The sequence below is a fragment of the Lolium perenne genome, chromosome 4, assembly GCF_019359855.2.
Source record: "Lolium perenne isolate Kyuss_39 chromosome 4, Kyuss_2.0, whole genome shotgun sequence".
Lineage (NCBI taxonomy): Eukaryota > Viridiplantae > Streptophyta > Magnoliopsida > Poales > Poaceae > Lolium > Lolium perenne.
This window is the reverse complement of record NC_067247.2, coordinates 394,452,077-394,475,450: the sequence shown is the minus strand read 5'-3', so window position 1 is coordinate 394,475,450 and position 23,374 is coordinate 394,452,077. Positions and strand designations below refer to the sequence as shown.

General features: G+C 46.9%; 2 long non-coding RNA genes across 3 annotated transcripts; both read left to right on the top strand.

The window, feature by feature from the left end:
- Positions 1-15,152: 15,152 nt before the first annotated feature.
- On the top strand, positions 15,153-18,932 carry LOC127297548 (uncharacterized). The gene is made up of 3 exons (XR_007849230.2): positions 15,153-17,261; positions 17,937-18,017; positions 18,222-18,932. It is a non-coding gene; the product is annotated as an uncharacterized lncRNA (long non-coding RNA).
- Positions 18,933-18,962: 30 nt separating this feature from the next.
- Positions 18,963-21,752, top strand: LOC127297547 (uncharacterized). Of its 2 annotated transcripts, XR_011744181.1 has the most exons (4): positions 18,963-19,636; positions 19,729-20,413; positions 20,522-20,878; positions 21,398-21,752. It is a non-coding gene; the product is annotated as an uncharacterized lncRNA (long non-coding RNA). The 2 variants fall into 2 exon arrangements; XR_007849229.2 differs by having other exon boundaries at positions 18,963-20,413.
- Positions 21,753-23,374: the final 1,622 nt, after the last annotated feature.

Here is a 23,374-nt window from a genome sequence, read left to right as displayed (position 1 = left end):
GACGCTTGTACATGATATAGAACTCCTCCTTGGACGGGAACAACGCGTCGGCCCCGGATGAGGTGGCTCTGGGAGTGGTTCCTCTCGCACTCCAGTCATCATGAACCGAGTGAAACTCTGCAAGAAACGGGAGAGATAGCTCAGATTCAAACATGGGGACTTATGATGTTTTGCAACCATAGAGATTGAAACTTACCGCCATCTGGTTGCTCGTCCACTTGGACATAGGCATCTTTCACAAGGTCATGCTCCTTAACCTTCTCGAGATACTCCTCGTAAGCTACCGCATAGGCCTCCTCGAGCTGAGTCTACAATTTCAGAAATAATGCGTCTCATCAACATAGCCATTCGGGAACAAGAGTCAAAACAGAGGATGAAAGTGTGGATGACTTACATCAACCTCTACCCGAGAACGGCATGTAGTCCGCGAGGAGGTAGCGTAGCTGCCGGAGGGGAGGGTAGCCTTGATCTGCGTGAAGTTCCTGCGAGGCTTGAAACCCCTGACAAGGCGGGCGGGACGTCCATGCGGCTGGCCGTACCCCGCCAGCATCATCGCCACCTCGTCGACCGGCTCGGTCATAGGGTCCTCCACCTCTGGATGGAGCTTGGCGTACTCCTCGCAGTATCTTTCCTTGTTCTCTTTGGCCTTGCCGTAGTACATCTCAGGCGCGGGCCGAGGCTCGTTCGGACCGGGCGTCACCGGCGTCTTGTGCGTCCACGCTTCCCTGTCACCGAGTTCCCTCCCGAGCTTCGTCCCCTGCGTCACAAAACAAATGTTATGCATATCATCGAAAATCAAAAATGCAGCTTGTTCCATTTTTATATGTACCGAACGCTCCCGATAGCGATCGGTGCTGCTCCTCCCCGCAGTGTGTGTTCCATCTGAACCTCGGTTGGCCTTGTTCCGGTCGCTCACGGCCTTGAAATCGGGGTTTCGCCGACCCAATTCTTGACCAACTCCATGAAGGCGGCCCTCTTATTATTATCAGCCCAATGTGGTACAACCTGCAAAATCAAAACTCATTTGAAGAACAAACAATATAGTTGCAAGTTAGCCGCGGTACATAGAATCGCATTGACAATTACTTACCGACATGAAGTCATCTATCGTCATAGCCGGGCGAGTCCTCGCACAATCTCGGGCTTTGTGTACCTTACGCCTGCTCAGCATAGAAGTGGCCGATGCACGTGATCCTCTGGTTGTACCACTGCTGCCGTGTCAACTTCCGACACATGTTACGGAGCACCACGTCCGCCCTATCCTTATGCTCAGTCGCCACCCTATAATTGCGCTGCAATCAAGCATAACGAAAGTGTGAGAGGCATGAGTTATCACGGTGGGGTTATCAACTACATATGAACGAAACCCAAAGAGTATGCATTACGTACCCAAAACTTCTTGATCACGGCGTCGGCGGCGGAAGCAAAGCCAGGGTAAGGCGCTATCTCATAGTCTTCCCAAGTGTAGGCTAGCTTGGACTCGCCCCAAGGACCGGAGTGTACATCCCCGGCCAGTACTTCCTAATAGCAGCTCCAATCGGACTCCACGGCACGTGGACATTCTTCCCCGTGTATGTGAAATTCCTGCACAATTATCAAACATTAGAAAATGCTAAGTGTCATAACGAAAATGAAATCACCTTACTACTTACTCTATCTTTCCTGGGACAAGGAGCCACTTCTCATCCTCCGTAGCAGGTTCCTTACTCTCATCGGGAACCTGCGCTTCCCCACGAATCCGCAACTTCTTCGGAGCCATCTCCGTCGAAGCCTCCTCGTCCCTAGACTCCTCCTCCTCCTCCCTAGTGTCCTCCTCCTCCTCCCTAGTGTCCTCCTCCTCGTCCGGCGACCGTGAAGCCACCGAGCGAAGCGGAAGGGAATGTCAGCTAGAAGGAGCTGTGCATTCCCCCCTCGTCCTCCAGCTCGTCCTCCCCCTCGTCCTCCAGCTCGTCCTCCCCCTCGTCCTCCAGCTCGTCCTCCCCCTCGTCCTCCCCGTCCTCCGTCTGCGTCTTCGTAACGCCGGGTGGGAATAATGGGTCTTGCACTCCGTCTGGAAGCACCCGGCCCTGGCTTCCGCTGATGCATCTGATCAAGCAAGGAGCTCGATGATGCCTTCCGTCCGCTCATATTGGGCAATTACCTGCATAAGAAAAAGAGAAAATAATTAATAAGCATGTTGAAAATTAATAAGCATAATGACAAATATAGGTACTAAGCATAATGAAAAATGTAGGTATTAAGCATAATGACAAATGTATGTATTAAGCATAATGATAATGTAGGTACTAAGCATAATGACAAATGTATGTATTAAGCATAATGATAATGTAGGTACTAAGCATAAAAGACCCTCACCATTCATCACCACTCTCATCTCTAGGCATTGGGTTCTCAGCCTCACTATCAAAATCAGTATCATATGAGTATTCATGGTCGGCATTGGGTTCCGGTTGAGTCTCGACAATGTTGTCTTTGCTCGCATGGCGCTTGGTGAGCATAGCTATGTCCTTCGGGTCCACCACGGTCTCACCACGCATTTGTACATCGTTGTGGAGATCCTGAAGACCTATGTCTATTTGAAGAGCCCCGAACTGCTCTTCCTCTTGATAGAAAATTCCCTCATATGTTACCGGGTCAATGTTGTTGTAATCGTCCTCGGAGGGGATGGGTAGCTTACCATGTGGCGATACCTGGAACACGACTTCCCAGCCCATGAGTTCCTCATTCTGACATGGGTAGGACAAATAATAAACTTGCTTGGTTTGGTGAGCCACAACATAGACGTCGGATCCATTTGTAGGTGGTTGTAGGCCTAACTTCAACTAAACCAATGGAAGGGGTGCTTCTCATTCCACCGTGTGGGTCAAACCAGTGGCATTTGAACACAAAGAGCTTGAGTTCTATGTTTGCGTTGTTGAACGTCAACTCGTATACCTTTTGTAACCTTCCATAGTAATCAAGATCATCGGCTCCGCGGGTGTAGACCCCAGTATTTATTGTTTTTGCATTAGGCCGGTTCTTCTGGTGAAACTCCGTATGGAAGCGATACCCATTTACATCATACTTCTCATGCGTATGGACTCTACGGTTAAAACCCTGGGAAACGCATCTCAACTCATCTGTCATCTCAACGTTGGGATCAGCTCCCTACAAGTTCAGTTCAGATTATTTTGTGCATTAGTTACGTGTAATAAGACAAGTCACGGATTGCAAAGTAAGAGGAACATTTGAGAAATTACTTTTTCATGGAACCAGTTCACGAAGCTTTTATTTAAGGGCGGGGCACCCTCTTTCAGAAGAGTGTACCATCGCGTGGGAGTGGGACCATTTCTTCCCGACCACATTTCATCATGGAATTGGGTGAAAGGTGAAAATACGTATTAGACCAAAACCAAGTTCTTTGGTTCCAAAGTAATTGGTTCATCATTTTACCTCATGATATCGACCACGTCCTCCATGTTCATAAGCACGTAAAGCATTATGCAATCCTTCTCGTCTGGCGAAATGTTCTCCACTTTTGAGGCACCGGCCTTGCCACCGGGATATTTGAAGAGCAAGAGCTTTGGGTCACGGTTGGGCTCATCGGAATTGTACCAGCGGCGGGTTATGCTTAGTGGGCACATCATTGGCATAGTACATTGTCGTGGCGTCTGCCATCTCATGGAGGAGAGTTGCCTCAGCTATGCATGCTTCAATCTTATTTTTGTTTCCACATTTGTACCGAATATATTTGAACTCCCTCTCAATACAAAACTGCCAACGATACTGCACCGGTCCCCCCAAGAGTGCCTCGTTGGCGAGATGCACGATGAGATGTAACATCGGAGTGAAGAAGCACAGGGGGAATATCATCTCTAACTTGCATAGCATGTCCGGCACTTGCTGCTGCAGCTTCTCAATCACCTCGGTACATATCTGCTTAGCACAGACCGTGCGGAAAAAATGGCTCACCTCCGCAAGCACTCGCCAGACATGATCGGGGAGATACCCTCGAAGCATCACCGGCATCAGCCGCTCAATCCATATATGATAGTCGTGACTCTTGAGCCCGTTTATTTTTCCTGTAGCAAGATTGACTCCCTTACTCATATTCGAACAATAACCATCAGGGAACATCACGTCATATTTGAGCCACGTAAATGCCTCCTTCTTGTCGGCGCTATCAAGACAGTACTTGGCATGCGGCTTTAACCAACCTTTTCGATTGCCCTCGGGAGGCTGCATGTGTAGAGCCACCCTGTCACATATCTCCTCAATATCGACTCTAGCTGAAACATTATCCCTTGACTTGCCTGGTATGTTGCAGCAGGTGTTAAGGAATGCCTCCCCACAATTCTTTTCGGTGTGCATCATATCGATATTATGGGGAAGTTCAAGGTCCTTGTAATACTCGAGCTCTGTTATGCACTGCTATGTGAGTCCAGTTGTGCGTTTTACCATATCCCTCAAATTGGTGGCCGGGTTCCTTACTAGGCTGGAGAGCACGTAGCTCAGCATCAACAGTTGCACCATTGAACTTTGGTATTTCTTTATGTTCAAGCACAACTACGCCTTTCGTGAAGTTTTTCTTGTCAGATCTGAACCGATGCCCTGGACTGAGGAACTTGCGGTGTTTGTCAAAGGCAACATATTTGTGTCCAGCTTTTAGGTGCCTGAATTCTAGTTCGTGCCTGCACACTGGGCATGGAAACTTACCAGCTGTACTATGCCCACGTAATAGGGCGTACCGGGTAGGTCATGCATCGAATAGTGGAACCAAACTTTCATGATGAAGTTTCTCTTTGATGCTCGGTCGTATGTCAATGTACCGTGATGCCACGAGTGGTGCAAATCATCCACAAGTGGTTGCATTAAGACACTCAATTTCTTCCCTGGATATTCAGGCCCTGGAAGGATCATCGACAAGAATATGTTCTTCCTTTGCATTACGACTCCGGGACGGAGATTGAGCGGAATAACAAACACGGGCCAGCAGCTGTACGCGGCAGTCGACATACCATATGGGTTGAATCCATCGGTTGCTATCGCAATTCTAACATTCCGAGCCTCACTTGCCTCATTTGGGTGCTTTTGATCGAAGCGCTTCCATGATTGACCATCAGATGGATGTACCATGGGTACCCGTTTCTTCTCGTCTTGCAATCTTATCCCGGTCTTATGCCATGTCATCTGCTTGGCAGTCTCCTCGAACATGTAAAGCCGCTGGATTCTTTTGATGAATGGGAGATAACGAAGAATCTTTATGGCTACCTTTGTCTGCCTCTTCTGACCATTGCCTACATCTACCTCATGATACCTAGAGTGACCACACTTGGCACAGTACTTGTCATCCGCATAGTCTTTCCAAAACAAAAGGCAAAGTTTTGGACAGACATCATATGTTACATAATCCATTTTCAATGCTTTCAAGATTTTCTTCGTTTCGTACATGGTCTTGGGCAAGCAATGACCTTCAGGCAACATGTTACCTACTGTGCTCAGAGTCTTTTCAAAGGATGCTCGAGTACTCTCAAACATGCACTTGTCGGCTAGCAACTGCGTGATGCCATCAAGTTGAGACATTTTTGCACCCGGGTATAGAGGCCTCCTAGCTGAGGCCATCATATCAATGAAGGCCCTCGCGGTTGGCTCAGGTTCCTCCTCTGGAAGTTCCTCCGGTTGTGGCGGTCCCTCCGGTTCAGGCGGTTCCTCCGGTTCAGACTGTTCGTCCCATGGTAACTCTGGCATGTCAGCATCCCGAAGATCATCTAGCAAGTTTAAGATGCCATCGTTCTCATTGCCATCGATCCGCTGCCGCATCACCTCACCTCTATCACGTTCGTGCCGAGAAAAGTCGACCGGCGGGTCGTAGTCACGCATATACCCATTCCACCAAAGGTGTTTAGTCATCTCTAGAATATCCTTAGGATGACGCCTCCTGCAGACATTGCAAGGGCAACGGGGACGAACAATCCCCTTCGAACCACGAGCTAACTCCTTCACTAACAAATCGGTCTTCCATTTCCATTCATCTGTCACTTGAGTCGAACTAACACGGCCACTGTACATCCACTCATTATCAGCCATCCTGCTTTATTGCGTGACAAACAACAAATAGTAGCATGAAATTGAATGCATCATATTTTTATTTTTCTACCGGCGAAAACGCGTGCATCAACCTACATCTCTACTAGGTGGGCTCCTAGCAGCCCCCGGACCCGTAGTTGGGTACGTTCTCCACGTTCTGCTCGGGTGCGAGACAGAATTTCGGCAGCACCTCCCCGCTGCTCTCCCGATACACGTCTCGGCAAAAATCCGAGAGGATGTGCATCCGGAGAACAACAGGAGGCGCGACGAAATCCTGTCTCGCACCCGAGCAGCATGGAAAACGTGCCCAACTACGAGTCCGGCGACTGTCCCGTAAATGCCACAAGCGTTACGGTTCAAAATATGCTGACCACTAATGCATATTTATCCGCGTAACGCTTGCGGACGGGAATTGACACCTAGGTTACGCGACTTGACGGAGAAATGAAATCTAGTGACATAAAAAATGCGAAGGGGGAGTCGGCAATTCAGCTCACCCTCGGCTGTAGAGGAAGTAGTCGAACAACCGGCGATGTCGACGGCCGTAGAGATGCGCCGCAAGATCCGGGAGTCGTCACGCGGGGTGCTCACTACGGGACCTAGTTCAAATAATAAAAATTTGTCAATGCAAATTCATCGCTAAATAGATTTCATTTTCAATTTCAATTAGCATTTCAATTTCAATTTCATTTTGCATTTCAATTTTATTTTCATTTAGCATTTCAATTTGATTTTCATTTTCAATTAGCATTTCAATTTCAATTTCATTTAGCATTTCAATTTTTATTTTCAATTAGCATTTCACTATCTTTTTCAACTAGCATTTCAATTTCAATTTCATTTTCAATTTCATTTTCCATTTCAATTTTCCCTAACTATTAACTCCTCAATAACTAACTCACTCCCAAATATACACAAAAATAAAAATAAAAAGAAGAAAAATTACCGGGGCGAAAGGCGAGGCAGCGGAGGCGAGGGGGGCGAAGCGGCGCTGCAGCGCGGCGGAGGCGAGGGGGTCGGGCGGGCGGCTGCAGGCGCGGCGGGGCTGCTGCCGACGCGGCGGAGGCGAGGGCGGCCGGGCGTCGGCGGGTGGTGGCGGAGGAAGAGCGGCCGGCGTCGGCGGGTGGTGGCGGAGGCGAGGGGGTCGGGGCGGGGCGGGCTGCGGCGCGGCGGGCGGCTGCCGACGCGGCGGAGGCGAGGGCGGCCGGGCCTCGGCGGGTGGTGGCGGAGGAAGAGGGCGGGCGAGGTGGCCGGGCGTCGGCGTGTGGTGGCGGAGGCGAGGCGGCCGGGCGTGGCGGCGGGTGGTGGCGGAGGCGAGGCGGCCGGCGTGGCGGCGGGTGGCGGCCGGAGACGGCGGCGGCGCGGGGGTGGGGGCGTGACTGAGGGCGGGCCGGGGGTGGGGGTGTGGATGAGGTGGTCGGGCCCGCGCGCGCCGATCTGATTATGTCCACCCACCTGTGCCGACGGTGAGTTTGTGCCGACGGTGACCGTCGGCACAGGCTGTTTTTTTTGTTTTTTTATTTTATTTTTTATTTTCCTTTTTATTTTTTTAAATAAATATTGTCACTATTTACTACAAAAAATAAGAATAGAATAGGAGTAAGCACTTGTTCTACTAGGTTACTTAGTTGGCATGATCTTTGTCTTGGCCGTCGGCACAGGCTGTTTTTTACTACAGGTTACTTAGTTCGAGAAGCCGGGCACACCCGGAGGGGGTAGCATTGGATATAGAACCATCTCAAATCACTTTTGTGCATGCCATGTGGAGACAAGTACCATCCCCTATGATCCCAAGGTTCTCTCCGGTTCACCTCCGAGGGAGTTCCCCCCTATACATGCAGAATCTGCCTAAGTGTAGGAACCCCATGTCCGAGAAGCCGGGCACACCGGAGGGTAGCATTGGATATAGAACCATCTCAAATCACTTTTGTGCATGCCATGTGGACACACACAACTTTTGGGGCCATTCCCTAGGTCCGATGCTCGATTTCTGACGAAACCCTAGTTCTGTTGACCGCGCCGTCTACCCCTTTGACTGCATCCCATCGGGGGTCCCCCGGTGGGCGTATGCCTACGTTTGAGCTTGGTTAGGTCATAGGTACATGTGGAAACAAGTACCATCCCCTATGATCCCAAGGTTCTCTCCGGTTCACCTCAGGGAGTTCCCCCTATACATGCGAGAATGCCTAAGTGTAGGAACCCCATGTCCGAGAAGCCGGGCACACCGGGGGTAGCATTGGATATAGAACCATCTTAAATCACTTTTGTGCATGCCATGTGGACACACACAACTTTTGGGGCCATTCCCTAGGTCCGATGCTCGATTTCTGACGAAGCCCTCGTAAGGTGGACCGCGCCGTCTACCCCTTTGACTGCATCCCATCGGGGGTCCCCCGGTGGGCGTATGCCTACGATTGAGCTTGGTTAGGTCATAGGTACATGTGGAAACAAGTACCATCCCCTATGATCCCAAGGTTCTCTCCGGTTCACCTCCGAGGGAGTTCCCCCCTATACATGCAGAATCTGCCTAAGTGTAGGAACCCCATGTCCAGAAGCCGGGCACACCCGGGGGTAGCATTGGATATAGAACCATCTTAAATCACTTTTGTGCATGCCATGTGGACACACACAACTTTTGGGGCCATTCCCTAGGTCCGATGCTCGATTTACGACGAAACCCTAGTTACTGGTGGACCGCGTCGTCTACCCCTTTGATCGCATCCCATCGGGGGTCCCCGGTGGGCGTATGCCTACGTTTAAGCTTGGTTAGGTCATAGGTACATGTGGAAACAAGTACCATCCCCTATGATCCCAAGGTTCTCTCCGGTTCACCTCCGAGGGAGTTCCCCCTATACATGCAGATCTGCCTATGTGTAGGAACCCCATGTCCGAGAAGCCGGGCACACCCGGAGGGGTAGCATTGGATATAGAACCATCTCAAATCACTTTTGTGCATGCCATGTGGACACACACAACTTTTGGGGCCATTCCCTAGGTCCGATGCTCGATTTCTGACGAAACCCTAGTTACGTTGACCGCGCCGTCTACCCCTTTGTTGCATCCCATCGGGGTCCCCCGGTGGGCGTATGCCTACGTTTGAGCTTGGTTAGGTCATAGGTACATGTGGAAACAAGTACCATCCCCTATGATCCCAAGGTTCTCTCCGGTTCACCTCCGAGGGAGTTCCCCCTATACATGCGAGAATCCGCCTAAGTGTAGGAACCCCATGTCCGAGAAGCCGGGCACACCCGGAGGGGTAGCATTGGATATAGAACCATCTCAAATCACTTTTGTGCATGCCATGTGGACACACACAACTTTTGGGGCCATTCCCTAGGTCCGATGCTCGATTTCCCGACGAAACCCTAGTTACGTTGACCGCGTCGTCTACCCCTTTGATCGCATCCCATCGGGGGTCCCCGGTGGGCGTATGCCTACGTTTGAGCTTGGTTAGGTCATAGGTACATGTGGAAACAAGTACCATCCCCTATGATCCCAAGGTTCTCTCCGGTTCACCTCAGGAGTTCCCCCTATACATGCAGAATGCGCCTAAGTGTAGGAACCCCACGTCCGAGACGCCGGGCACCCCCGGAGGGGGTAGCATTGGATATTGATCCATCTCAAATCACTTTTGTGCATGCCATGTGGACACACACAACTTTTGGGGCCATTCCCTAGGTCCGATGCTCGATTTCTGACGAAACCCTAGTTACGTTGACCGCGCCGTCTACCCCTTTGATCGCATCCCATCGGGGTCCCCGGTGGGCGTATGCCTACGTTTGAGCTTGGTTAGGTCATAGGTACATGTGGAAACAAGTACCATCCCCTATGATCCCAAGGTTCTCTCCGGTTCACCTCCGAGGGAGTTCCCCCTATACATGCAGACCGCCTATGTGTAGGAACCCCATGTCCGAGAAGCCGGGCACACCCGGAGGGGTAGCATTGGATATAGAACCATCTCAAATCACTTTTGTGCATGCCATGTGGACACACACAACTTTTGGGGCCATTCCCTAGGTCCGATGCTCGATTTACGACGAAACCCTAGTTCCGTTGACCGCGCCGTCTACCCCTTTGATCGCATCCCATCGGGGTCCCCGGTGGGCGTATGCCTACGTTTGAGCTTGCTTAGGTCATAGGTACATGTGGAAACAAGTACCATCCCCTATGATCCCAAGGTTCTCTCCGGTTCACCTCCGAGGGAGTTCCCCCTATACATGCGGGAATGCCTAAGTGTAGGAACCCCATGTCCGAGAAGCCAGGGCACACCGGAGGGGGTAGCATTGGATATAGAACCATCTCAAATCACTTTTGTGCATGCCATGTGGACACACACAACTTTTGGGGCCATTCCCTAGGTCCGATGCTCGATTTCCGACGAAACCCTAGTTACGTTGACCGCGTCGTCTACCCCTTTGATCGCATCCCATCGGGGTCCCCCGGTGGGCGTATGCCTACGTTTGAGCTTGGTTAGGTCATAGGTACATGTGGAAACAAGTACCATCCCCTATGATCCCTAGGTTCTCTCCGGTTCACCTCAGGGAGTTCCCCCTATACATGCGAGACCGCCTATGTGTAGGAACCCCATGTCCGAGAAGCCGGGCACACCGGAGGGTAGCATTGGATATAGAACCATCTCAAATCACTTTTGTGCATGCCATGTGGACACACACAACTTTTGGGGCCATTCCCTAGGTCCGATGCTCGATTTACGACGAAACCCTAGTTCCGTTGACCGCGCCGTCTACCCCTTTGACCGCATCCCATCGGGGTCCCCGGTGGGCGTATGCCTACGTTTGAGCTTGGTTAGGTCATAGGTACATGTGGAAACAAGTACCATCCCCTATGATCCCAAGGTTCTCCCCGGTTCACCTCCGAGGGAGTTCCCCCTATACATGCAGACCGCCTATGTGTAGGAACCCCATGTCCGAGAAGCCGGGCACACCCGGAGGGGGTAGCATTGGATATAGAACCATCTCAAATCACTTTTGTGCATGCCATGTGGACACACACAACTTTTGGGGCCATTCCCTAGGTCCGATGCTCGATTTCTGACGAACCCCTAGTTACGTTGGACCGCGTCGTCTACCCCTTTGATCGCATCCCATCGGGGTCCCCGGTGGGCGTATGCCTACGTTTGAGCTTGCTTAGGTCATAGGTACATGTGGAAACAAGTACCATCCCCTATGATCCCTAGGTTCTCTCCGGTTCACCTCAGGGAGTTCCCCCTATACATGCGTAATCTGCCTAAGTGTAGGAACCCCATGTCCGAGAAGCCGGGCACACCCGGAGGGGTAGCATTGGATATAGAACCATCTCAAATCACTTTTGTGCATGCCATGTGGACACACACAACTTTTGGGGCCATTCCCTAGGTCCGATGCTCGATTTACGACGAAACCCTAGTTCCGTTGACCGCGTCGTCTACCCCTTTGATCGCATCCCATCGGGGTCCCCGGTGGGCGTATGCCTACGTTTGAGCTTGGTTAGGTCATAGGTACATGTGGAAACAAGTACCATCCCCTATGATCCCAAGGTTCTCTCCGGTTCACCTCCGAGGGAGTTGCACCCTATTGCGGCAGAATCCGCCAATGTGTTGGAACCCCATGTCCGAGAAGCCGGGCACACCCGGGAGGGTAGCATTGGATATAGAACCATCTCAAATCACTTTTGTGCATGCCATGTGGACACACACAACTTTTGGGGCCATTCCCTAGGTCCGATGCTCGATTTCTGACGAAACCCTAGTTCTGTTGACCGCGCCGTCTACCCCTTTGACTGCATCCCATCGGGGTTCCCCCGGTGGGCGTATGCCTACGTTTGAGCTTGGTTAGGTCATAGGTACATGTGGAAACAAGTACCATCCCCTATGATCCCAAGGTTCTCTCCGGTTCACCTCCGAGGGAGTTCCCCCTATACATGCGAGACCCGCCTATGTGTAGGAACCCCATGTCCGAGAAGCGGCACACCCGGAGGGGGTAGCATTGGATATAGAACCATCTCAAATCACTTTTGTGCATGCCATGTGGACACACACAACTTTTGGGGCCATTCCCTAGGTCCGATGCTCGATTTCCGACGAAACCCTAGTTACGTTGACCGCGTCGTCTACCCCTTTGATCGCATCCCATCGGGGGTCCCCCGGTGGGCGTATGCCTACGTTTGAGCTTGCTTAGGTCATAGGTACATGTGGAAACAAGTACCATCCCCTATGATCCCTAGGTTCTCTCCGGTTCACCTCCGAGGGAGTTCCCCCCTATACATGCAGAATCTGCCTAAGTGTAGGAACCCCATGTCCGAGAAGCCGGGCACACCCGGAGGGGGTAGCATTGGATATAGAACCATCTCAAATCACTTTTGTGCATGCCATGTGGACACACACAACTTTTGGGGCCATTCCCTAGGTCCGATGCTCGATTTCTGACGAAACCCTAGTTCTGTTGACCGCGTCGTCTACCCCTTTGACTGCATCCCATCGGGGGTCCCCCGGTGGGCGTATGCCTACGTTTAAGCTTGGTTAGGTCATAGGTACATGTGGAAACAAGTACCATCCCCTATGATCCCAAGGTTCTCTCCGGTTCACCTCCGAGGGAGTTCCCCCCTATACATGCAGACCCGCCTATGTGTAGGAACCCCATGTCCGAGAAGCCGGGCACACCCGGAGGGGGTAGCATTGGATATAGAACCATCTCAAATCACTTTTGTGCATGCCATGTGGACACACACAACTTTTGGGGCCATTCCCTAGGTCCGATGCTCGATTTCTGACGAAACCCTAGTTCTGTTGACCGCGTCGTCTACCCCTTTGACTGCATCCCATCGGGGGTCCCCCGGTGGGCGTATGCCTACGTTTGAGCTTGCTTAGGTCATAGGTACATGTGGAAACAAGTACCATCCCCTATGATCCCTAGGTTCTCTCCGGTTCACCTCCGAGGGAGTTCCCCCCTATACATGCAGAATCTGCCTATGTGTAGGAACCCCATGTCCGAGAAGCCGGGCACACCCGGAGGGGGTAGCATTGGATATAGAACCATCTCAAATCACTTTTGTGCATGCCATGTGGACACACACAACTTTTGGGGCCATTCCCTAGGTCCGATGCTCGATTTACGACGAAACCCTAGTTACGTTGACCGCGTCGTCTACCCCTTTGATCGCATCCCATCGGGGTCCCCGGTGGGCGTATGCCTACGTTTGAGCTTGCTTAGGTCATAGGTACATGTGGAAACAAGTACCATCCCCCAAGATCCCTAGGTTCTCTCCGGTTCACCTCCGAGGGAGTTCCCCCTATACATGCGTAATCTCTCCTGCCCTTTTTTTCCCGCCCACCCTTTTCCCGCTGCTTCTCTCCCGCCCTTTTTTCCCGCCCACCCTTTCCCGCTCCTTCTCTCCCGCCCTTTTTTCCCGCCCACCCTTTCCCGCTGCTTCTCTCCCGCCCTTTTTTCCCGCCCACCCTTTCCCGCCCATTCTCTCCCGCCATGTTTTCCCGCCGTTTCAGCCCCTCGTTGGCCTATATATAGCCATGGCTTCTCCACTAACAGCACCAGCAACATTTCTCCCTTCATCACTTCTCTCATCCAATAGAACCACAAAATCCTCTGAGCTGAGCAGCCGCTGAGATGGCTCCTCGTCGCCGTAGCAACACGGGCTTCATCGGCGTTCGCCTGCGGCCTGCGGGACATTTCGCGGCTGAAATCACCGCCGGTGGTACGCGTGTGTGGCTCGGCACCTTCTACACGAAGGAGGCTGCTGCCCGCGCATACGACGTTGCGGCTTGGAGGTTTGGCCGGCCGCGCCACGAAATGAACTTCCCGGAGGTCAGGTCTCTGACGGAAGCTCAGAGTCTCTCTACTGAGCCACTACTTCGCTCACAGGGTGAAGCGCGGCGGTACAGGGCTGGCCAGCGGCGGATTGATACCACCGAGGCGGACGAGCAGTTCATGGCACAGTGGCGCAGAGACCATCCCGGAGACGTCGAGGCAACGCGCGCATTCTGGAAGGAGAAGCAGACGTACAGGAGAGAGAGGAGGGCGGGAAAGCGGCAGAGGAAGGCCGAGGTTGAAGCAGAGTACGCCAAAGGAGAGGCGTCGACATGGGGGGAGAATGATGAACGGTGGTTGTGGAACCTCACAACCACCGCTTCAGAGGACACCCCCAGCGAGGATGAAGATTTCGACTTCTCTGATTAATATGTGTGTGTCGACCCAGTGTTAAGTGCTTTGTTCGTGTGTGGGTGTAGTTCTTTAAAAGCTTTGGTTTGTGTGTGGGTCTAGTTCTTTAAGTGTTTTGGTTCATGTGTGTGGGTGTAGTTTCTTTAAGTGTTTTGCTTCCTCTGTGTGGGTGTAGTTCTTTAACTGTTTCGGTTCGTGTGTGGGTCTAGTTCTGTAAGCGCTTTGGTATGTGTGTGAGTCTAGTTATTTAAGTATTTTGTATCGTGTGTGGGTCTTAAGTATTTTGTATCGTGTGTGGGCCATTCACCCCCTCCGAGGTTCGATTTCTGGCGAAGGGGTTCTATACCGCCCTTATACATATATATAGGTTTCTCGCAAAGGGGTTCGCCAAAATAGCAGTGAGAAATAAATAAACAAAAAAAATGATATGGATTAATAATTATATGGGTAATAATTATCTCTTTGATGCAAAAAAAAAACAGGAAAAACCAAAAAATGTGCATATTTGGCTGTGCCGACGGCCGCCGTTGTGCCGTGGGTCACCGTCGGCACAGAAGCAGGAGGACCCAAAGAATCAGCGGCCTGTATCGACGGCCGCCGTTGCGCCGTGGGCTACCGTCGGCACAGTGCAGACGGCGCCGTGACAGTTTAACGGCTGGGCCCTCCTGTCAGAGCGTGTACCGACGGTTGCAGATGTGCCGACGGTGACCTTCGGGCTCCACCTAGCTGTGCCGACGGCCGAGGTTGCGCCGAGGGTGGCCGTCGGTGTACCGTGCGTTGTGCCGACGGCCCCGCTGTGCCGACGGTGAGCTTCGTCGCCGGTAGCTGGAGGCCTCTGTGCCGACGGCCCCGACATTTGGCCGTCGGCACATAGCCTGGCCGTCGGCACACGTCGGTTCTCCCGTAGTGATCATCGGGTTTGAGTTCATACTAAATCAGATAATGTTTCCAGGCACCGCCAGCTGCAGCCATTTTGTGTCATCTTTAAATGATTTGCTTGGAAGTGATTGCTTGCTAGAATAGTCTGAAAATGCCTCTTATCTTTGCTTAGACCATGTGGCTCGGTTCAGATTTTTATTTTCTGTGCAATAATCACTTCCTTTTTCCATTTTGGAGTCCTTATAATGTGCGGAGGAAATTATTCAGCAGCAATGCAGTTGGGTAACATAGAAAGACTATTAAGTATGCTCGTGTTAATATTCTAATCGCTGTCAGCGAAGTGTTCCCTTCAAATCTATGAGGTCCCAAAACTGATGTGTTGTGTTGGTATATTTCCCCCTTCTCATCCCATGTACCTGTTCAGATTATTGAATTGCATACACGGGAGCAGTTCAAAAGTTTGCATTGTTGATTCACAGTGTTGGTGCTGATGCATCTTTTCTAGGATGTATCGGTTCTAATGCATGTATGAAAAATTCATTCCCCTTTCTCGCGTTGTGCATGTCAATTCGGTACTGGTAGAACTTCTTATCTTGCTCTTTATTATTATTCTTATTCTTGATATATAGTTACTGAAGTTCAGTTTTATGAATTTATGAATGTATACGAGAAATTAGGTTTCCTATCTTTTTCTACTTTACTCGCTTCGATGACTGGTTTACCTGCTAGAGCAGCATCCCATTGTTCAGTAGAAGGTGAAGTAAGGAAGACATTGGTCAGGTTCTTAATTCATTCATACATTGGTCAGGTTCTTAATTCGTTCATACATACTCTCTGATTTGAACTAGCACATAACAATGTTGCTTATTGTCTACAGCTAATGCCATGTCTCTCTAGAATGCAATATACTAATAACTTTTATCCCAAAATTTCCAGCGCCAGTTGGCCGCGCTGCAAGGTACGCTAAAGATATCTGAAGGATTGATTGGCACTGTCAGTGTCTAGGTACGTAGCCTATGATTCTTTACTTCTCGATGCTTATGTCAGGGAATATATTGCCATTAATATCTTTAGCTTGCACTTTCCCTTTTTGGATAACCAGCACCAAGGCCTTATTCATGGTAGGGTAAATGCCTCTGGTGAAACAAACATAAGCAGAGGTTCATATGCTATTATATTTATTAAAACATACAGACGGAGATTGAAACAAGCATGTAAAAAGAGTTCCATAATGAAGGAAGATAGGAGTGACCCATTTCATTCGACATGGTTCAGAAAAATCTTAATACACTAGGGCTTGCTATAAAAAGTAATCCCATAGAATCTGGTTGCTTTGTGTAGCATCTAAAATCAATTAAGACAAATATTTGTTTAGTTTCATGGCGAGTATGTTTGTTAAAGGGCCTCGATATAGTTATAATACTGTTAATTTATAATATTTAAGATGATTTTATAGTTATAAGCTTTAAGTAGTACCTTGCCATGGCCATCCTAATGGTTTAGTGCACGCTATTGATTTTTTTTCTATTTGAAATGGCGTAGTATAAGTTATAAGCTTTAAGTAGTACCTTGCCAGTTGCCATGGCCATACTAATGGTTACAGTAGTACATGCTATTGATTTATTCTGTTTGAATTTCTGAGTAAAATGTTATCCAGATGCGAATGGTACTGTACACAGTTGTAAAAGCTCCCTACGAGTTTGTTACATTTAGTTGGTAATGTTTACTGTGGCAGCCACGCAACACTGTTAATTTAGTTGAAATGACATTCTTCCCCGTGATCATTGTTGCATAGAGACCATCTTAATTAACTTTTCACTTCATGTAATTATATGTACTCCGTAACATATTTTTTTAAGTGACTGTTACACAAAGACATGAATTATGGCATTGCAAAAGCAAAGTGCCATTGTTATCATCACTGTTTTTTAGGATATAGACTCTATGCCTCTCAATCCATTGGGCTTCTGTGAGTGCCGAAGTGTTTCATGATGAATGGTACATATAATCTTGCGACGTTTTTGTATATGAACTTCAGGTCCCATTTATTTGAACACGTGTCTGGTATTATGGGTTTCAGGGAACGACCTATGATCTTGGAATTGTCCATTCGATGCTATGAAGGTAACAGGTGCTCAATTGGAGGTACAACAGTACATTCATGTTTGTTTTCTTGATGTAGTTCTGCTCATTTCAGTTGTATGTTTTGCTTTCCTTATCCTTTTGTTTGGTACAAGATGCCATTTGTTTTTAGTTAATCTGTCTTAAATTAAAGTGGCTAGGAGCTTAGGAGATGCTAAACTTGAGCTTATTTGCCAAAACAATGTTACTTTTCTTATCTGCCTAAACACCATGTGAGCTCCTCCTAAATTGCAGTAGTGGGAAATTAGTTGTTTATAGTTATATTGAATTAGGTAGTTCGGTTATATTGAATTAGGTAGCTCGCCTCCTGTCTACAAATGCTAATTTCATCACTCAAGAAGTTTCCATGGATTCCTGAAAATATATGATATTCATGCTCTGTATTTAATTGTAGCTCACAATCTGGTTGAGTGAGGACGGTGGACCAAATTGCAGTAGTGGGAAATTAGTTGTTTATAGTTATATTGAATTAGGTAGTTCCGTTATATTGAATTAGGTAGTTCGCCTCCTGTCTACGAATGCTAATTTCATCACTCGAGAAGTTTCCATGGATTCCTGAAAATATATGATATTCATGCTCTGTATTTAATTGTAGCTCAAAATCTCGCATGTTCAAGATATATCATTACTCCTTGGTATTATGTTATATTAATTTAAGTGTGGTGTGCATTGTTCCAGGAGCCCCCCCCAAGTGTATGAAGCATGCAAAGAGGACAGTTCTGAGCGCAGACGATGTTGATAGTGCTCAGGAATGTTAAGGTGCGTTTCTTCCAACAACTAAAAATAGGATGATAAAAATGCAGAGTTGGTAGATAACTATACATAGTATGCCTTGTATATGTGACTTTTGTAGTTAAATTATCTTGGTACATTTTCCCTTGATTTTGTTCTGGAATCAAGTTCAGAAGTTTTCAAGCAGTCTAGCTGACGCCATATGCTTTATTGCTTTGCATTTTCACTCAGCCTGTATACGGATTTGCTTCTGGTGACCCCTTGCGGTTTAAAAGAGCTGTGTGCCATAATGATCTCTTCTATATCGATGACAGGGAGGTCGATTTCAAAGAGGCAAGGATATTATTGATAAATGAATCAGATAAATTTACACTTTCTTTATTTTGATAATGAATTGGACATATGTCTGCCGCATACATATTACTGAAGCTCCTCTACCCAAACTCTCGACACAGCATTTGTATCTCACTGGCTAACTATTGAGGGCGTCCTCCAGCCTGCAATTCTAGATAATCCTCCTATCGATGGTTAGCTCCTATATTAATCACAATGTCTTGTCCTCACTTCTAACATCTCCACATGTTCTGCTCATATTTTTGCTCATATTTTTATCTGCTATAAGGAATATATTCATTCTTTTCAACCTTTTTGCGAGAGGATGAGAGACGATCAGCTATGAAGTGGAAAAATCCATTTTACACACCTATCTATTAGGTGCCACTTTATACATGACGTGCCATCAAATTGATCCTAGCCGCAGTGGTGTCGAGATTCGTGCTGAGCACGTTAAATAGCACTTTTCTGCTTTTGGCATCAGGTGTACAAAAGGGTGGTATAGTGATCTTGGAAGCAAATGGGATCCATGGGCTTCGGATCATTTAGCTTCCCCTGGTTCCCATGTTCATTGGAAATTCCTTCTCTTGCTGGTATTAATTTTCTGTCAGCTTGCTCAGTGTATCTCAGACTGTGGAATTTACTATATTATATGAACTATCTTTTTTGTTCAATTTTTAAATTTGTTACCGCTCCTATGATCTTTCTGCAAGCAGCTATTTAATGGTGAAATACCACATAGTTTGGTAAAGTAGTGGGATGATTGGTTTCTGTATGACCTTTTATTGAATATTATCTTGTCCCACTTAAAGGTTTCTTAGCTACTGGGGTGGTCCTTTGTTGGTTCACTGTGAAAAGAAACAATGTATGATTTATGACATATCCAAAATAATGAGCTTAGTGAAGCATAATGAAGATCCTAACGGAAGGAAGGAAACTATGCACAAAGAAATTTTACCAAAATAAGTGTGTGAATTAAAATTTACTGATAGAGTGTGTTTTTTGGAACATATCAACTTTAGAAATTAACCCAAGTGCTATAGGTTTGTGAATTAGTAGTAGCTTATGCGGGTGGCTGCAGTTTGTTGATTGGGAACCAGAGCCTCAGTGTTAGTAATGTTGTTACTTAAGATAGGACATAATAGCTTTGAAATTATCCCAATCAATATATGTTTGTAAAGTAACATCAGCTTACACAGATAGCTGCAATGTGACAAGCTTGCAGATTATTGGTGTATTTTCGAATCTTCAGCCAACAATTACAAGCTAAATTTATAACAGAATGCATACATGGCTAAGAGGCCTACCAAAAGGTACAGCCTATATGCTTAATGCTAGAGATATCCTACAGAACACATCGATATTGTTTGCCCTGATTGTTCATGTCTTCATTTTTTGGTTGAAGCACTTTTGGCTGCATATAGATTGAAGCATGGTTTTAAAGGCGTCGCCTAGGCGGTCAAGGTGTCATGCTCGCCTTGGACTGCTGTCGAAGGCGTCCCAATTGAACCGCCTAGGCGTCCAGGTCGTCGCTTAGGCAAGGAAGGCCTCGCTCTGGGCGATTTTGGACGCCATGGCCTGGTCGAGCGGGAAACGGAGCAGCCCGAGTGGGAATCCAAAATTGGAGCAGGAATTGGAGAAATTGGCCGCGGTAATTGAGGGAAATAGAGAGAGAAGACAAGGAGGAACCAATTACTCACAATAATCGACTGATTGAGAGAGAAATTGGCGGGCTGGGAGGGAAATTGGGGGCGGGAGAGAAGAGAGAGGAGGGAGCAGGGAGGGAAATTGGTGCCAGGGACAAGGGAAAGAGAGGGAAGAGAGAGGGGAACAGACCAGGGGAATCAGGTTGGGAGAGAAGAGAGAGGAGGGAGCTCCTCTCAAGCTTCTGGCGACTCCTACCCCTGGCGCAGCCCTCTCAGAGGTGTCGCCTTGCAACCCGCCTTGAGCGCCTAGGCGTTGAGGCGCCTCCCAGCCTTGGGACACCTGGCCGCCTTTAAAACCATGGATTGAAGATTGTGAATCCAATCATTTGGAAAAAGCAGCTGGTCTTCTTAGCCCTGTTGGCTCTGATTTTAAGCTCTCCAAAGGTATGGCTCCTACTCAGGTTCTCTATTGTTGCTTATGATGCCATTCTACTGTCCAATAATTAACTAAAATGATCTGGTTCTAATACACCAAGTTCTTCCTGTATCCAGGTGGCTTTGAGAGTGTATAGAATCTATGTTGATGTATTAAGCCTTCCATCTTCACCGAGGGAAGCAATGGCTCTACGGGACAAAACGAAGGAGTTATTGAGGACATGGATCCTCTCCATTCTTATCTTAACCCTCTTTGTAACTTTAACAATTTTCTTATTTTATTTGATCTATATGTATGTACAGAATTTTGATTAAGATCCCTGTATTTGATCAATTTATGGAGTTATTGAGCTATATATTTATCTATGTTTTTTCCTCATGAAGTTCTTGATGAATTTCTTACAGGAGGTGTATTGGATTTATAGATAGAAACACAATCTGAAGCAGGAGGCTGCAATGGAACTTTTTACCATGGTGAGTGCTTGCTGCAATCAACCAAGAGTATTCCCAAATTTTAGTCGTATTTCTTGGTTTAACTTATACCAAAATCTGAACAAACTTTTGAGAAAGTAGTGGTTACTCTGTAGGCCTATATGTGATAGTTGTGCACGTCGTTGTGTTTAAAGCTGTTAAGAAGGGTTTCATATTCCTTCAAGTGAAGTAGTCGGTTCATGGGCTGGCGTGCAAGTCATAGTTTGTAATTTTTAGAATTTTGTAGGATAAACATTTGGAATAGGATGTTTTTGAAGAAAGAAGGCATACACTCTGGTTAAATGTGGTGCTTCAGATGTATATTATTAAGTTTCTTGTTAACATGTTTACCAAAGAAAAAGTTTCTATGCTTGAAAGGACTCCCAGTAAATTAGCTTATCTTCCAGCTGAGATCTTAAAGATTTCCGACTATTTCTCTAAATGTATAGTGTTAGGATTCTGAAATGAAAATATATTCTCTTAGGTTTCTGAAATGTTTAATTGGCTTTGTCCTCTATCAAGTTTGTTAGGTAAATCTTGGGGCGAGCAGTGGATGGCTGATGGCGTGGATGGCCACGACGGAGTACTTGGTCAGCGGATTACATGGAGTGGAGTCGATGAAGGGAGCTGTAGCAGATCAAGGCGAAGAGTTAGAGAGATAGGTTAAGAGATAGGTTAAGAGGAAGAAATTGTACCGTTAACGCAAATTGTGATGGGATAGACGGTATCAGCCAATAAATTGTTTACGCGGGGCAAACATTTGCAATAGTTTCTCGTTCCGTGGTAGCAGTGGTATCAGTTAAGAGGCTCAAAATCTCGAACCAAACTTTTTCTATTTTGCCACTCACAATAAGCATAAACATTCTTCTTGGAATTAGTAATTATCCTTTTATGTTTCTTTAACCATGCTATCTCTTTCGATACAATAACCATAATTTGCCGCCGGAGCTTATACATAAGCATAAGAACTGCAAACAATGGTGTGAAATCATACTAAATTATCATATCTTACTGCAGCACCGATGTGTGCAAGATACTAAAGCAGTTAAATTTTGAGGTAATTCTTAATACCAAAATAAGCTAAAACTTATGGTTTAAATTCTAATTTGATTATGCCATTTGCGCGATAGCGCAACGGGTCATCTAGTCATTCTAAAGAAGCAGAAACCCACCTCACGGAGGAGTTAAGAGATGTCATGTCTGTATTGCTGAGCTCGGTACCAGTGTTTGTAAGGACATTATTGTAAATTAATATAATCCCTAATTCAAGGAAAATAGAGGGTTTTGTTTTTGCACTATGAGCATTTTTTTTTGTTTTTTTGTATCGTACAAATTAATGTATTACTTAGAACAAAACCAGATCTAGCTCACTCATATGTAGCTTGGAAAAAAGAGCTCCTTCTAAATTTCTGAAAATTTCACACTCCCCTTGTCAGGAGTACTTTGAAACACAACATGTACTCCTTGATCATGCATGCACGCCAAACACAAACGTCAATTAGATGATTGTTTGGAAGAATGTAGCTTGAAAGCGAAACTTGGATCGATAGTTTGTAGCAACCAAAATTCTAAGGTGAACAAATACTTCAAATTCACAAAACAAATACAACTGCACATATGCATATGTTGTAGTAATAATGATTACCTAATTTTGCATTGTATGGCTACTACCTAAAACATGTATTAAGATCTAAAACATGCAATCATACCCAAATTTAGCTTGCATATTTGAAGTGAGAAAGCCTATTTGAGATTTTTATATTTTCCACTTGTGATAAATGATAACGAACTAAACTAGTACAAAATACCCTCTTATTGATCGGTCATCACCGATGTCCTTAGAGCGTTCATTGGTAGTGCAGATCACCACTCACGGGTAGCGGCGACCCTCGGTTATTACTGAACAATGCGGTCCTTTTTGAGATAAAACCATTTTTTGATATATCTTGCCATCTAGGATGTTCCATATGAAAGAACACTGCCCTCTTGCTAGGTCTCTTGTTAGACTCATACATTGTAAAGCCTATTTAAAGATATTTAAAAAAACTAAGATACATAAACATATATAAATAAGTTATGCTACACCCACAAATTATTATATGTAATTGTCATCTCTTGTGCTTTTCATAAATAAAAAAGGAAATCTCACTTGCTCCAAATAATAATGGAGTTTATTTCTCCTAATATAAAAAATGTTGTTTAGTTTAGGAAAATATTTTGAAAATTTTATGTAAATAACATATTTCTCAAATATAGTTATACATTAACTTTGTGTGTGGTTTGACTTTTCATACACACCAATGAATAGCACTTAATTATTTTTGATAAATGTTGGAAAACATTTATAAGATTACGTGACAAAAAATATAAATTAAAAACAATAATGTTTAGTATAAACTAGAGCTACAACATTTGTAAACTGTGTGTTTGTGCGCACACACATAACCGTGTACCCTCGACGTTGAGTGCGATGCGCGGCAGCACGTGCTGAGGGAGGCT